The sequence below is a fragment of the Schistocerca nitens genome, chromosome 4 (genome assembly GCF_023898315.1).
Source record: "Schistocerca nitens isolate TAMUIC-IGC-003100 chromosome 4, iqSchNite1.1, whole genome shotgun sequence".
NCBI classification, from domain to species: Eukaryota; Metazoa; Arthropoda; class Insecta; order Orthoptera; family Acrididae; genus Schistocerca; species Schistocerca nitens.
Genome location: NC_064617.1, coordinates 970,108,088 through 970,123,409, shown reverse-complemented (window position 1 = coordinate 970,123,409; position 15,322 = coordinate 970,108,088).

Below are 15,322 nucleotides of genomic sequence, written 5' to 3'. Positions count from 1 at the left end.
GTGTCAATCATCAGGTGTTACTTGTCTTAATACATGATTTATTTTTGGTCTTGAATGCGGTGAAATGCATATTCCTATCATGAAAAGGTTTGATGTTGGGTTATGACTTTCGTAAGTGAAATGCGGAAAATATGTACGAAACAGTGTCAACAGTGTAAACGTAGCACATAATCCAAGAAAAGCCTTTTTAACTTTTTAACAACATCATACATTGATTTCTTCATCCTGTTCATGCATATCACTTCACTCGAGAGGCACATGTGTATCGACATTTTTGTAAACACTTCACAGATATTGTTGCACATGGTGTGATCAAAGATGAATTTATTCATGGCGCCAGAGATTTAATTATTTTACACTTGACATACGCCGGGAGAAGCTTGAGAATAAGTCTTTAAAATATTGAAATAACTGTGGCCTGCGAAATCTGTTTGTTTATTTAACACAGATGTAGTTTTTTTTATTTTATGGGGGTATATCTCCAGTTTTAACAGGTTCAGGGGCTCACCATTGGCTTCATTATGCGGTACTACCAAATTGTTTTCCAGACTGCTTATAATATGTTTGGTTTCCAACACACGTTATCCAATAACATCAAACCTTTTCGTGACAGGAATATGCATTTCTCCTCGTGCAAGAGCAAAAATAAATCGTGTATTAAGTCAAGTTACACCGGGTGATGAACCCACAGTGTCCGAAATGCATCGCCTATTTATAAAACACGAAAATTTCGGACTGAAAGCGTTTTTTAATTCGTACTTCCAGTGAATAATGATATAGAAAATTTCATATAAAACAATTTCCAGAAATACTAAACTATATTATGACTAGTAGGAAATACATATTATGCTACACATCGTCCGACTTTTCAGTTTCTTGTTTTCCTCAACGCTTTTTGACTAAAGTTCATGGGAATCACAGCAACATGACTAATCAACAGAAAAATGTAAATGTAATCCACACTTAACCAATACCTATGTGAATTATTGAAGTTTCTGGCCAGTAAGAGATTTTGCCAAGACAATAAACCGACGCTAATACCTTTGAGGTCAATAGGACGTTTAGTGCAGATTCCCTTCCTTTCTTCCTGATGTCTATCCCTGCTTTGTCAAGCTTCGTTGATACTATCCCAGGCCACACCATGAACGAAGCTGGCTGATTTCTTGGTGTATCAATGTGGACTTTCCAAAGTGTCTACAAGGAATACTATGCCACTCGCTTCCATGTAATATGACAGCACGGCCATCTTCAATACTTTACAAGCAAACATTGAGAATGGACACCTGGAGTACCTCTCAAAAGATAATTTTTCACAAGACACGTAAAACTGTACGTCTTCAATCTGCCAAATAAGACAGTGCAATAGCTGACTAGAGGTCGGTCAGAAGTGATTTTACCTCTTTTCAGTTGAAGCAACAGTTCGACTGGACCGACAGTCCAATGAGGATGTTTCACTCGCAGTGTGTTTGTGTGTGTACGGGGGGAGGGGGGGGGGCAGTTCAGGGTGGAGGCGGTTTTTTTATTGATGATTTAGGGGGAGGTTTTTGTACCAGGACTTGAGATCTTTCATTCAGGTTACTACCAGATTGAACTGAGATATTTATTTCAGCATCCCTTGTGACCGTGTGCTGCCCTTCCTTCTACAGCAGACATGTTCCAACTGCATGATGCATACGTCCTTGATTTGACGAACACTCCAGCACCCAGTTCCACCTAGAGAGTCCCGCTAAATCACCTGATACTTATCCCATAGAAAATGTCTGGAATTATTTGGAACCCCGGATGAAGTGTTGCAATCAACTTTACAGCAATTTCGTAACTATGTGAGATCTAATCATGAAATAATGGTATCAGCTGGATACATCGTATATTGTGGCCAAGATAGACACGAAGCCCACGCCTACTACAGTAGTACAAGTTTATATGCCAACTAGCTCTGCAGATGACGAAGAAATTGAAGAAATGTATCATGAAATAAAAGAAATTATTCAGATAGTGAAGGGAGACAAAAATTTAATAGTCATGGGTGACTGGAATTCGGTAGTAGGAAAAGGGAGAGAAGGAAACGTAGTAGGTGAATATGGATTGGGGCTAAGAAATGAAAGAGGAAGCCGCCTGGTAGAATTTTTGCACAGAGCACAACTTAATCGTAGCTAACACTTGGTTCAAGAATCATGAAAGAAGGTTGTATACATGGAAGAAGCCTGGAGATACTGACAGATTTCAGATAGATTATATAATGGTAAGACAGATATTTAGGAACCAGACAGACCAGACATTTCCAGGGGCAGATGTGGACTCTGACCACAATCTATTGGTTATGAACTGTAGATTAAAACTGAAGAAACTGCAAAAAGGTGGGAATTTAAGGAGATGGGACCTGGATAAACTGACTAAACCAGAGGTTGTACAGAGTTTCAGGGAGAGCGTAAGGGAACAAATGGCAGGAATGGGGGAAAGAAATACAGTAGAAGAAGAATGTGTAGCTTTGAGGGATGAAGTAATGAAGGCAGCAGAGGATCAAGTAGGTAAAAAGACGAGGGCTAGTAGAAATCCTTGGGTAACAGAAGAGATATTGAATTTAATTGATGAAAGGAGAAAATATAAAAAGGCAATAAATGAAGCAGGCAAAAAGGAATAGAAACGTCTCAAAAATGAGATCGACAGGAAGTGTAAAATGGCTAAGCAGGGATATCTAGAGCACAAATGTAAGGATTGTAGGCTTATCTCACGAGGGGTAAGTTAGACACTGCCTACAGGAAAATTAAAGAGACCTTGGGAGAAAAGAGAACCACTTGTATGAATATTAAGAGCTCAGATGGAAACCCAGTTCTAAGCAAAGAAGGGAAAGCAGAAAGGTGGAAGGAGTATATAGAAGGTCTATACAAGGGCGATGTACTTGAGGACAATATTATGGAAATGGAAGAGGATGTAGATGAAGATGAAATGGGAGATATGATACTGCGTGAAGAGTTTGACAGAGCACTGAAAGACCTGAGTCGAAACAAGGCCCCCGGAGTAGACAACATTCCATTGGAACTACTGACGGCCTTGGGAGAGCCAGTCCTGACAAAACTCTACCATCTGGTGAGCAAGATGTATGAAACAGGCGAAATACCCTCGGACTTCAAGAAGAATATAATAATTCCAGTCCCAAAGATAGCTGGTGTTGACAGATGTGAAAATTACCGAACTATCAGTTTAATAAGTCACAGCTGCAAAATACTATCGCGAATTCTTTACAGCCGAATGGAAAAACTAGTAGAAGCGGACCTAGGGGAAGATCAGTTTGGATTCCGTGGAAATATTGGAACACGTGAGGCAATACTGACCTTACGACTTATCTTAGAAGAAAGATTAAGGAAAGGCAAACCTACGTTTCTAGCATTTGTAGACTTAGAGAAAGCTTTTGACAATGTTGACTGGAATACTCTCTTTCAAATTCTAAAGGTGGCAGGGGTAAAATACAGGGAGCGAAAGGCTATTTACAATTTGTACAGAAACCAGATGGCAGTTATAAGAGTTGAGGGGCATGAAATGGAAGCAGTGGTTGGGAAGGGTGTGAGACAGGGTTGTAGCCTCTCCCCGATGTTATTCAATCTGTATATTGAGCAAGCAGTAAAGGAAACAAAAGAAAAATTCGGAGTAGGTATAAAAATCCATGGAGAAGAAATAAAAACTTTGAGGTTCGCCGATGACATTGTAATTCTGTCAGAGACAGCAAAGGACTTGGAAGAGCAGTTGGACGGAATGGATAGTGTCTTGAAAGGAGGATATAAGATGAACATCAACAAAAGCAAAATGAGGATAATGGAATGTAGTCGAATTAAGTCGGGTGATGCTGAGGGGATTAGATTAGGAAATGAGATACTTAAAGTAGTAAAGGAGTTTTACTATTTGGGGAGCAAAATAACTGATGATGGTCGATGCAGAGAGGATATAAAATGTAGACTGGCAATGGCAAGGAAAGCGTTTCTGAAGAAGAGAAATTTGTTAACATCGAGTATAGATTTAAGTGTCAGGAAGTCGTTTCTGAAAGTATTTGTACTGAGTGTAGCCTTGTATGGAAGTGAAACACGGACGATAAGTAGTTTGTACAAGAAGAGAATAGAAGCTTTCGAAATGTGGTGCTACAGAAGAATGCTGAAGATTAGATGGGTAGATCACATAACTAATGATGAAGTATTGAATAGAATTGGGGAGAAGAGGAGTTCGTGGCACAACTTGACAAAAAGAAGGAACCGGTTAGTAGGACATGTTCTGAGGCATCAAGGAATCACAAATTTAGCATTGGAGGGCAGCGTGGAGGGTAAAAATCGTAGAGGGAGACCAAGAGATGAATACACTAAGCAGATTCAGAAGGATGTGGGTTGCAGTAAGTACTGGGAGATGAAGAAGCTTGTACAGGATAGAGTAGCATGGAGAGCTGCATCAACCCAGTCTCAGGACTGAAGACCACAACAACAACAATCTGAAAATCCAGTAACTGAAGACCTCACTGTCTTGAGAAACTGCTTAAAAGTTAATACCAAGCGATGTGTTTTCATTTGTTATTTATTTTTATGTCTTCCTCTGCAATTAATATGCTTTGTAATTACATGTCTAATTAACCCTCCAATTGCTTACATCTCACAGTTTTCCAATTTCCAGAATATGAGGCATTATCTGTGCATATTATGCATGTAATCGTATAAAGCACGAGCTCTGTACTATCATTCAATATTCGTAACCAACTCCAAACTGTAATTAATTAGGTAACTAAAATAATACAAGAGACATTATTGTAATTAAAAGTTCAGAATGATTTTCTTAAGGAAAACTAAAAATATTACTATAAAAGATTGTCATTCAATATTGTATTTTATACCTTATTCGGCTGTAACATCAGTTTCTTTATGTTTTGAAAATTTTAATTGTAACATCAGAATGCTGCAAAATTCAAAATGCTTTATTTTGGAAGCTATTGTTGGAATTATACATAAAGCGATGTAGCGATGCTGCGAGAAGTCAGTTTTGAAGTTACTTTTGGAATTCAAAGAGACCAGTGTAGTCTGTCCGTGTTTTGTTTACATGACGAGCGTGCAGTTCGGATGCCAATTAATGTGAATAAATTTTGTGAAGCATGAAAATTTCCCATTCATTAATCAGCGGACCAGGCAGAAGAAACTTAAGTAACATTCACATGAATCGTTACACTCTCCATCTCCGAACGAATTCTACTGATATGAACAAGATGCGCACACCTCCTCAACTCCCAACGAACTCCACAAAATTTTTTGCTGAACCGTACAGCCTAATATTCCTTCTCGCCAAACAGGACATGCCCACAAATTGCAGAATATGATCATTCAGTGAGGCAATGAGGAGGCTCCTTCACGCACAAAAATATGTCCAAGAAAAACACGTCACAATTAAACGCCAATGGCTTTTCGATTCGTCCTTCTTCTTCTTCGAAAAAACTGCCACTTCTGTACAGTCTCTGTGACGCCACAAACATTTTTGCTAATAGCACGTTTTCACACACAGCAACTAGCCTCACATCAGAGGTCCTCTAGATTAGATTAGATTAGATTAGTACTTGTTCCATAGATCATGAATACACTTTGTAATGATGTGGAACGTGTCAGGTTAATAAAAGGTGTCTATACATGATATTAAATTACACAGAATACTACATGACACTTAATATTTTTAATTCTTTTGGGTGGGGGTGGAGAAATTATCCACTTACTATGTCCAAAAATTCATCTAATGAGTAGAAGGAGTTGCCATTCAGAAATTCTTTTAATTTCCTTTTAAATTCTGTATGGCTATCTGTCAGACTTTTGATCCTATTAGGTAAGTGACCAAAGACTTTTGTGGCAGCATAATTTACCCCCTTATGAGCCAAAGTTAGATTTAACCTTGAATAGTGAAGATCATCCTTTCTCCTAGTGTTGTAGCCATGTACACTGCTATTACATTTGAATTCGTTCGGATTGTTAATAATAAATATCATAAGTGAATATATATATGGTGAGGCTACAGTGAAGATGCCTAGCTCTTTTAAATAAGTGTCTGCAAGATGATTTTGGATGAGCTCCAGCAATTATTCTGATTATACTCTATTGTGCAATGAACACTCTTTTACTCAATGATGAGTTACCCCAGAATATGATGCCATACGAAAGCAGAGAATGAAAATAGGCATGATAAGCTAATTTACTGAGATGTAACGTCGCCTAAATTTGCAATGACCCTAATAGCATAAGCAGCTGAGCCCAAACGTTTCAGCAGACCCTCAGTGTGTTTTTTTTTTTTCAGTTCAACCCCTCATCAATGCATACACCTAGAAATTTTGAATATTCTACCTTAGCTACCGATTTCTGATCGAAGTCTATATTTATTAATGGTGTCATTCCATTTACTGTGTGTAACTGTATATACTGTGTTTTGTCAAAGTTTAATGAGAGCCCATTTGCAGAGAACCTCTTAATGATTTTCTGAAAAACATCGTTTACAATTTCATCAGTTAATTCTTGTCTGTGGATGTGATAGCTATACTTGTATCATCGGCGAAAAATACCAGCTTTGCATCTTCGTGAATATAGAATGGCAAGTCATTAATATATATTAAGAACAGCTGAGGACCCAAGACCGAACCTTGCGGCGCCCCATTCTTGATTGTTCCCCAGTTTGATAAATCACCAGTTTTTTTGCATATTATGTGAACTGCTTATTTCAGCTTTCTGCACTCTTCCAGTTAGGTATGATTTAAACCATTTGAGCGCTGTTCCATTCATACCACAGTATTTGAGCTTATCTAGAAGTATTCCATGATTTACACAATCAAAAGCCTTTGAGAGATCACAAAAAATCCCAACGGGTGACTTCCGGTTACTCAGACAATTTAATATTTCATTAGTGAAAGTGTGTATAGCATTTTCCGTTGAAAAACCTTTCTGGAAACCAAAGTGACATTTTGTTAAAACTCGATTTTTACAAAGATGTGAAGCTACAGTACAATACATTACTTTTTCAAGAATTTTGGATATGGTAGTCAGAAGAGAGATTGGGCGGTAGTTGTTGACATCAGACGTATCCCCTTTTTTATGCTGTGGTTTAACAATGGCATACTTCAGTCTATCTGGGAAAATACCCTGCTTCAGAGAGCTATTACATATGTGTCTAAGAATCCCATTTATCTCTTGGGAACAAGCTTTTATTATCTTGCTGGAAATGCCATCAATTCCATGTGAGCTTCTATTCTTGAGAGAGTTTATTATCTTCCTGATTTCTGAAAGAAAATGCTTCACTCTAGGCTAAGCTCTTATTTTTCTGCAAGCTGTGTTTCTTTAGGAAAGCTTACGTATGTTGTCTCCTGAAGGCGCTCTTCAGGAGACGAGATAACGCCAGCCCCCAACTGGCTGAGTCCCTTCCCTGGCCTCAGCCTGGCTGCAGGACACGGCTTGGTCGTAAACGCACACTGGCTGACACCCTCCGTGCCTGTCTCGGTGTGGCGACTTTCATGCAGTCAACACCAGACGATGCGTGCCTGTGGTGACGTCAAAGGGCTGCTTTTCTTTTTATATGTCGGTAACTGCCTCGCCTGTCCCACATCCAGCATGCTTCCATTTGCACACACTCACAGAAAGCATAGAGAACACCAAAGATGACCTGCACGATGTTAAATGTATTTGATATGAATTCAGCGGGAAGTCAGTATGTACAGCCACTATAAACCAATTGACTTTAATAAAACAGTATTATCATATTCTGATCTGTCATTATCCTCTAAGCAGTGTGCTGCTCTCATGTTAAATGTACGGGGGCATGGGAAATGACTTGCCACTTTTCACGGTCAATGGCAAACATAGTACCCTTTAGAAAATTCTACATGACTGTGAACCCCAATCATGAGAAGCTAATCAACAGTCAGTCAGGTTTGAGGGGAGAAAAGATTGAATAAACATAAAGAATTTAAAATTTCACTCAATTTTTTTGGAACTGCTTTACATAATTGATATCCTGTACTGTTTCTTTATTGCATCAACTAGTCTATACTCAAATCATCTTGGTGCCACAAAACAGTCGCCATCTGTGCACCCCAAAAATACAAACTTTCATCATATTTTTGTAATAAAATTTATGATTCACAGCTGTCTGTGTCTCCTTTATTATCACTTCCAGTTTGAGCTGATAACCGTCATCGCAGTATAGTAGTTCGTATACTGTTTCTGTATCACGTCATGTTGTATCAATATGACAATATTATTAGTACACTATCAGAACTGCTGCGTCTTTACTCAAAAGGTGATGTCTCAGATGTTATAACTGTGCTTTCGTATCTGACACATCACCTATTGAATAAGGATGCATGTTCCTTTTTTTAATATTCGGATGTTCTCATGGAGCTTCATTAATTACAATGATATGACATGACATGATACGTAAATAGTATAAGAACTATTATACTGTTGTGATAATTACTAACCTACACTGGTAGTAAAAATAGACGACATTTTACAGCTACGTCTCAAGCATTTCACAGAATCCTTTACAGCTGTTCGGAACAGCCTTCAAAAATGTTTAACGTTTACCATAAGACTGAAATGTTCCCTTACAGCAAAGTCTCTGCAACACTATTGGAACTAAACCAGGAGACCTGTCTATTGCTTAAAACCATCCGAAGGAGACCCTCTTGCCACAGGTCACAGACATTCCATACGCTTTGAATGCAGTTAGCTTTCGACCAGCACTAACAAGGGGAGGCCGCCAATTGTGAAATTCAGATTCGATTCATACAGCGCATAATAAAAGCTCATGGCCAGAAGTGTAGTGTGGCAAAGCACCAAGATGCACTTCTCAGCCGTTGTCGAGAAAATCGACAGATAAAAGAAACCGTTGCGGTGAAATACTCTCTACGATTAATAACTATCTACAGCGTCGTGGCGCAGCGGTAAGCGCTCGGGTTCGTAATTCGAAGGTCGCCGGATCGAATCTCGCTCCATGCAATTTTTTTTGTATTTGTTTTTTGTAATTCAAATGTGTGTATACACACACACACATACACACACACACACATATATATATATATATATATATATATATATATATATATATATATAATTCCCGGCAATCAGTTGCAACAATTATGCATATAATAAGTTGTTGAAAGTCGTTTGTCGTGGAAAAACTGGCGACTTCGAACATCATTATGTTTTCCGCAAAGTTGTATTTCACAGATGTTATTGTCTTCATAATGTTAACCACGTATAGTTAACGGAAGACGTAGAAACGATATTCCGAAACGAATACGTACGGCGTAAGTCAAACGTTCGAATTAGAATAGAAACCCCACGAACACAAATTTGCTGTGGCAGGTAAGAAATATAACTCCGTTACTCGTTCGTTACACTTGAAGGACAGATGTTGAATGGGCCGAAACGAGCCGCCGCATAACAGCGTAGTTGCCTGCTAACTTCGAAAGAAGGTAGATGCGGTCCCTAGCGCAACTTATAACATCGTCGAAAATCAGTGCGGACGTGAGAGCTTTGGTACACCCTGTTAAAAAAACGGAAAAATGGAGGCGGTACAATTTGAGAGCGATCCGCCTTTACCAACATGCATAAGCAATTCATCAATAGTCTATATACATATATATATTTGAATTACGAAAAACTAATAATAAAAAAAATGTTGCATGGCGCAAGATTCGATCCGGCGACCTTCGGATTACGAACCCGAGCGCTTACCGCTGCGCCACGACGCTGTATAAAGTTGTTAGTCGTAGAGAGTATTTCAGCGCAACAGTTTCTTTTAACTGTCGATTTTCTCGACAACGGCTGAGAAGTGCATCTTGGTGCTTTGGCACATTACACCTCTGGCCATGAGCTTTTATCATGCGCAGTATGAATCGAATCTGAATTTCACAATTGGCGGCCTCCCCTTGTAAGATAAAGAAACACACACGCGTTGCCACTTAACCTACATCTACTTCTACGTACATACTCGGCAAGCCACCATATGGTCCTTGGCGAAGAGTACCACGTACCACCGTTAAGCATCCCCTATCCTGTTCCACTCCACCCAACGAAGCAAAATTACTGCACAGTGCAAAAATTTGCGACTACACTTTTTTTTTCGTTGTCGATATTTTTTGTCTTCTTGGACTGGGCTAAATGGAGCGAGGGAAAAACAACTGTCGATATACTTCTGTATCAGCACGTATTTCTCTTCCCTTGTCGTCGCGGTCCTCAGCCGAGATGTATGTCGGCGGTAGCAGGATCGCTCTAAACTCTGTCACAAATGCTTGTTCTCTAAACTTTCCCAACAGCGTTACTCGAAAATAAAGTCTTCTTCCCTTAAGGGACTCCCATTTTGGATCATGCAGAATTTCCGTATTACGCGCGTGTTTATCGAACCTATCGGTAACACATCTAGCAGCACGCCTCTGAATTGACGTCTTCGTCTGATTCGACCTAGTGAGGGTCCCAAATACTCGAGCAGTATTCGGGAGTGTTCGGTCGCACAAATGTTCGATATCTGGTCTCCATAACAGATGAACTACACTGCTCTAGAATTCTCCCAGTAAACCAAAGCCTTCCCTAAAAGTTACCTGAAGTGCTCGAGCCATTTCATACCACTTTGCAACGTTGAGCCTAGATAATTGAGATGACTATGTCAAACAGCATATCACTAATACTGTACTCTAAGAGTACAGGATTGTTTTTCTCATTCAGCTACATTTACTTACATTTTCCGACTGCCATTCATCACACCACATAGAAATTCTATCCAAGTCCTCTCGGACGTCACTCAAGGAGGACACTTTCCCTTCATCAGCAAACAGTCGCAGATTGCTATTTCCAAGTGTCCGTGTTTTATGGTGTACTACACTATGTCGTGGACAAACACGCGTGTCTGAAGGAACACACACTGCTACAATCTACAGATGTATTACATACTCCGTCGGAAGAGGCCATGAAGGTCCAAGGGTACCGACCGGCCGCCGTGTCATCCTCACCCACAGGCGTCACTGGATGCGGATATGGAGGGGAATGTGGTCAGCGCGCCGCTCTCCCGGCCGTATGTCAGTTTCCGAGGCCGGAGCCGCTACTTCTCAATCAAGCAGCTCCTCGGTTTGCCTCACAAGGGTTGTATTACATACTGGGTGGTTATAATACACTCCTGGAAATTGAAATAAGAACACCGTGAATTCATTGTCCCAGGAAGGGGAAACTTTATTGACACATTCCTGGGGTCAGATACATCACATGATCACACTGACAGAACCACAGGCACATAGACACAGGCAACAGAGCATGCACAATGTCGGCACTAGTACAGTGTATATCCACCTTTCGCAGCAATGCAGGCTGCTATTCTCCCATGCAGACGATCGTAGAGATGCTGGATGTAGTCCTGTGGAACGGCTTGCCATGCCATTTCCACCTGGCGCCTCAGTTGGACCAGCGTTCGTGCTGGACGTGCAGACCGCGTGAGACGACGCTTCATCCAGTCCCAAACATGCTCAATGGGGGACAGATCCGGAGATCTTGCTGGCCAGGGTACTTGACTTACACCTTCTAGAGCACGTTGGGTGGCACGGGGTACATGCGGACGTGCATTGTCCTGTTGGAACAGCAAGTTCCCTTGCCGGTCTAGGAATGGTAGAACGATGGGTTCGATGACGGTTTGGATGTACCGTGCACTATTCAGTGTCCCCTCGACGATCACCAGTGGTGTACGGCCAGTGTAGGAGATCGCTCCCCACACCGTGATGCCGGGTGTTGGCCCTGTGTGCCTCGGTCGTATGCACTCCTGATTGTGGCGCTCACCTGCACGGCGCCAAACACGCATACGACCATCATTGGCACCAAGGCAGAAGCGACTCTCATCGCTGAAGACGACACGTCTCCATTCGTCCCTCCATTCACGCCTGTCGCGACACCACTGGAGGCGGGCTGCACGATGTTGGGGCGTGAGCGGAAGACGGCCTAACGGTGTGCGGGACCGTAGCCCAGCTTCATGGAGACGGTTGCGAATGGTCCTCGCCGATACCCCAGGAGCAACAGTGTCCCTAATTTGCTGGGAAGTGGCGGTGCGGTCCCCTACGGCACTGCGTAGGATCCTACGGTCTTGGCGTGCATCCGTGCGTCGCTGCGGTCCGGTCCCATGTCGACGGGCACGTGCACCTTCCGCCGACCACTGGCGACAACATCGATGTACTGTGGAGACCTCGCGCCCCACGTGTTGAGCAATTCGGCGGTACGTCCACCCGGCCTCCCGCATGCCCACTATACGCCCTCGCTCAAAGTCCGTCAACTGCACATGCGGTTCACGTCCACGCTGTCGCGGCATGCTACCAGTGTTAAAGACTGCGATGGAGCTCCGTATGCCACGGCAAACTGGCTGACACTGACGGCGGCGGTGCACAAATGCTGCGCAGCTAGCGCCATTCGACGGCCAACACCGCGGTTCCTGGTGTGTCCGCTGTGCCGTGCGTGTGATCATTGCTTGTACAGCCCTCTCGCAGTGTCCGGAGCAAGTATGGTGGGTCTGACACACCGGTGTCAATGTGTTCTTTTTTCCATTTCCAGGAGTGTAGAACTGACGGTGGCCCGAGTGCTGTGTACATCAAGGGACGCTGAAACATCGTAGGTAGACTATACTCATTAATCGGTGCGCTCGCAGAGTATGCTTAAAATATTATAGTTCCACTTTCTGCCACGAGGTAAAAATATGGCCGTCTAAGCAGTTGGGGTTCTTTGGGGATGGAGACCAGACATCGAGGTCATCGGTCTCATCGGATTAGGGAAGGGCGGGGAAGGAAGTCGGCCGTGCCCTTTCAAAGGAACCATGCCGGCATTTGCCTGGAGCGATTTAGGGAAATCACGGAAAACCTAAATCAGGATGGCCGGACGCGTGATTGAACCGTCGTCCTCCCGAATGTGAGTCCAGTGTCTAACCAATACGCCACCTCGCTCGGTCTCTAAGCAGTCCAAATGTAGTGTGGTTGCAGCAAAAGGACGGCTGGTGGAAAGATCAGACACATGATAAGGATGGTTCTGGCACGTTTATCAGGATATGGTCACAAGGTACAACGTGTGATCAGTATGGTCTCTCGGCTCGGCAACGTGGTGCGTCCGTAAACAGTGCTTGGTCGACAGTTGGTCGCAGCATATCCAGTGTAATCAAAACAATATGTTGTCAAATGGTACCCTTCAGATCAACAGAAATCCATATACATCCCTTGTAAGTAGGCTGTTTAGGTTTTTTTATTGGTAACGCCACCTCTGTATGAAAATCACTGGCTGTGCTGTGTGCAGTCTGTGGCTGCTTTGCATTGTTATAATACTCAACCATTGTAGTGTTAGGCAGCTGGCTGTGAACAGCGCGTAGCGTTGGGCAGTTGGAGGTGAGCCGCCAGCAGTGGTGGATGTGGGGAGAGAGATGGCGGAGTTTTGTAATTTGTCATGAACTGCTATATATATATGATGATATCAAGGTAAATACATTCTTTGTTCTCTATTAATATCTTTCATTTGCTAACTATCCCTATCAGTAGTTAGTGCCTTCCACAGTTTGAATCTTTTATTTAGCTGGCAGTAGTGGCGCTCGCTGTATTGCAGTAGCTTGAGCAGCGAAGATTTTTGTGAGGTAAGTGATTTGTGAAAGGTATAGTTTAATGTTAGTCAGGGCCATTCTTTTGTAGGGATTTTTTTTGAAAGTCATATTGCGTTGCGCTAACAAAATATTGTGTGTCAGTATAAGCACAGTCCTGTAAGATTGTTCAAAAGGGGACGTTTCATACCCTGATTGACACGATCTTTGAGATATACCTAAAACCAGAAGTTACACGAATTTAGGTCAGAAGATCAGCCGGCCGAGGTGGCCGAGCGGTTCTAGGCGCTACAGTCAGGAGCCGCGTGACCGCTATGGTCGCCGGTTCGAATCCTGCCTCGGGCATAGATGTGTGTGATGTCCTTAGGTTAGTTAGGTTTAAGCAGTTCTAAGTTCTAGGGGACTGATGACCTCAGAAGTTAAGTCCCATAGTGCTCAGAGCCATTTGAACAATTTTTTTGTCAGAAGACCTGGAGGGCCACACCTCTTCAAAATTAGCCATATATTCTTAAGCCCATTTATTCACATGGGGCCTCTTCGCATTTGTTTCTGTCAGCGACATTCCCGCAGCGAAGCGCTGCTGTTACTGTCGTCCCGATTAAACAACTTAATCAGCAGCGTACGGTCTTCCTTCTCAATAGCCACAGCTTTTTATATGGAAAACTTAACTCTTCTTAACCCTCTACACCAACATTCATTTCACAAAACAAATCAATTCATGTCACCAAGCAACAAACAACATACTGACGTCAAAACAGGACACATTCCACATTCTGACTGCTTACAGCGTCATATTTTCACCTGGTGGCAGGAAATAGGATTATTGTTTTTTTCAGCATACTCCGCGAGGGCTCCTGTTAGCCCCCATATCTAAGACTTTTCTGCGTCCTGCGATGTAGAAACGCCACACAGCAGCACCCGGAACACTGTCAGTTTAATTGAAACTGCTCTGTAGCGGAAATGTCTTCACAATTACTAATGTGATCATACTTGAACTGCACAATTTATTACTGAAAGACGAAAATTTATGCTGGACCTGGAGTTGAACACGGATTTCACCTTTTTCGCGAGAGCTCGCCGTAACCACTTCGGCTACCTCAGAAAGCTCCCTGGACAGACGGAAACCTGCATATGTCACCCGTGAGTCAATGTCCTGCACTCACACGGTTGCTGCGTTCCCCGCACGTGCATGCAAGCACGCGTATTTGAAGCACACTGAATGGCACACCGTAAAACACAAAGACTGCAAAACAGTATTACACTACTGGCCATTAAATTGATGATAAACGAGTATTCATTGTACAAATATCTTATACTAGATGTAACATGAGATTACATTTTCACGCAATATGGGTGCATAGGTGCTGAGAAATCAGTACCCTGAAGAACCAACTCTGGCCGTAATAAAGGCCTTGATACGCCTGGGCATTGAGCAAACGGAGTTTGGATGGAGTGTACAGATACAGGTGCCCATGCAGCTTCAACACGATACCACAGTTCATCAAGAGTAGTGACTGGCGTATTGTGACGAGCCAGTTGCTCGGACACCATTGACCAGACGTTTTCAATTGGTGAGAGATCTGGAGAATGTTCTGACCAGGGCAGCAGTCGATCATTTCTATATCCAGAAAGGCCCGTACAGGACATGCGGTCGTGCATTATCCTACTGAAATGTACGGTTTCGCAGGGATCGAATGAAGGGTAGAGCTACGGGTCG